General features: G+C 48.2%; 1 protein-coding gene across 1 annotated transcript in view; it reads left to right on the forward strand.

Moving 5' to 3' along the window:
* Positions 1 to 515: 515 nt before the first annotated feature.
* Positions 516 to 2,500, forward strand: part of LOC134434793 (tumor necrosis factor alpha-induced protein 2-like) — a 17,746-nt gene continuing 15,761 nt past the window's right edge. The window contains exon 1 of the mRNA XM_063183409.1: positions 516 to 907. The gene's annotated coding sequence lies outside the window, so the exon portion shown is untranslated. The remainder of the gene's footprint in view (positions 908 to 2,500) is intronic.

The raw sequence follows: 2,500 nt of genomic DNA on the forward strand, positions 1-2,500 counted from the left end.
TGTATCTGAGCAGGGCACGAGACGCATGTGACCGCGGCATGCCAGGACAAGCTGTCAGGAGGGGGTGTGAAACAAAGTAGAACTCCCCAGCCTCCTGGATCAGACCTCTTTCTCCCTTTTCACCCCCCTTTAGCTTTCTTTCTCACCTTTCTCTCTCGTCCCCCATCCTTTCTCTCACTTCTCCTTCGCCACCACGCTGCAGCGTTTCAGGTGACTAGTAGGCAACTATTTCGTCGCCATGGAGACCGAATCTCTTCCTGGACAAAGTCAAGTGTAGTCATCGCTATTGGGTTGCTCTCTCTGTGTGTGTGTGTGTGTGTGTGTGTGTGTGTGTGTGTGTGTGTGTGTGTGTGTGTGTGTGTGTGTGTGTGGTGAGAGAGCCGTGTGGAGAGAGAGAGAGAGAGAGAGAGAGAGAGAGAGAGAGAGAGAGAGAGAGCTCAGTATATTACGCAGTGAAAGAGGCTTGTTGTTTATTGTACTTCTGCTGTGACCAGTGTGGTGGCAGAGATGCGCGAGCTATTTTATTAAGAGCAGTTAGACTTCAGACGTGTGTATTCGCGGGACCCGGACATCAGCTTTTCAAAATGCGGAGTTGGATTAATGAGATCCCCAATGCTGTAAAGAAAGACAGACCGCTCGTTAAGTTTATGTGTATTATACACACTATTAATCCGCCCAGCTGTGGGTCAAATGGCGCAATGTGCCATACCCCCAGTGCGTTAATATCGGTAGATAAGAGTTCCTCTTCACCAATCAGGTGTTTACAACCGCATTACAGGTGCGTGCGTAAAACCGTAGAAACCGAAAGTCTTTTGTGGCAAGGGGCGGTTGGCAGGTGACTCGCGCTGGCTGTCGTTGACAGCTGTAGACTCGAAGACAACTAAGGACAAATAGGCCTATACTTAAGGTGAGTGAGTGAGCTCTGCTTTGAAAACATAATCTCGCCTCGACCTCGCAACACCACAATTTAGGCCTACAAGCGCTGTGGTCGAAGTCCGGTGCTGTCCCAGTTATTGATGCGGTCGCGTTATGCCGGTTATTTTTGCCTAACCATTAACAGCAGATGACATTAACATTACAGGTGCAGCGCTTGGACACTTGCCCTCAGTGCTTCTTCGATATTCATTCGTGTGTTTGTGATCGCTGGTTTGCTATGACGAGTGAGAGTGTGTATTTGGTCGCGAGCTGTGAGTGTGTTTCTATGTGGCGCGTGTCAACAGATTCAGGAAAGCAGTATTTAAGGTGCACTCAGCGCGAGACCGATATGTTAATTATTTACCTACAAGAGAAATTACAGAGCAAAGTTTACAAGAGTAGCCAAGGCAGCCGCACTAATGTGGTAGTGCGCGCGTCACAGTATACTTTCCACAGGTGCTTTAGACAAACTAAAATGCTATATAACCGGTTTGTCTTGGTGCCCAGTGCGAAATGAATAAGGGGTATACCAGTGTTTCTCAACTTTTTTTCAGGCGAGGTGTAACAGAGGCTAACTAGCACAGAGTTGGCGTGGAACGTTGGTAAAACCTCCCTCCGATAGCGTCATAGAGTCTCGTGCCGTTGGGCCGAGAGACTAGTCTCTTGGCCCAGCGGTATCGTACAGTACTGTGTCTCCCATTGCCGAACCGTTGTAGTTGACGAGGTCGCACGTTCGATCCCCGAGGGGGGTGAACAGGTGCAAGATGACCTCCGTCACAGAGGCACCCTTTCAATTCATGCAAAATTTCAAGGCACCCCACACACACAAGCCGTAACATGGCATGGCATCCGATACCACACAAGCTCAGAAAAGTAACACATTTGGAGACATCACACAACCTACGTTCAAAGTTGCAACTTACTGGGGTGACCTAAATTTACTTCATTGTGCGTAAATGGCAGATGAAAGATTCCACTGACTAAGCATTCATTTATTAATGTATTATAGTAGATAATTTATTTATCAGCCATGTTTCCGCGGCACCCCTGAGGGGGGCCTGCAGCACCCCAGGGTGCCCCGGCACCCTGGTTGAGAAACACTGGGGTATACGAACACATACACACACACACACACACACACACACACACACACACACACACACACACACACACACACACACACACACACACACACACACACACACAAAGGGGACACTAACAGATTGGCCTGGATAATAGAAGTAATAGGCAGGGATTATGGTTCCACGATGGGCCCCTGGGTCAGTCAAGAAGAAAGGTGTTTCTAGTTTAGTGAATAAATCAGAGTTTCAGGCCAGATGTCAGTCTGTTGTTGAGGGTTGGAGGAGTTGTCCCATGAGAACATGTGAAAGTTCAATTGTTATGAATGGCATTTTAACGCAATAAAAGAATTGAAATATAGAGGCTTGGGTTTTCAGGGGCCCCCTTGGCTCTTAAGCCCCTGGGCTTGAGCCCGGTAAGGCTGTGCAGTAATTCATCCTTGGAGAGAGTCCCTGATAATACACAGGACAAAGGGCTGAGTGGCACTATGTGTGTGTTTGAGACT

Source organism: Engraulis encrasicolus, chromosome 19 (genome assembly GCF_034702125.1).
Source record: "Engraulis encrasicolus isolate BLACKSEA-1 chromosome 19, IST_EnEncr_1.0, whole genome shotgun sequence".
Taxonomy (NCBI): Eukaryota; Metazoa; Chordata; class Actinopteri; order Clupeiformes; family Engraulidae; genus Engraulis; species Engraulis encrasicolus.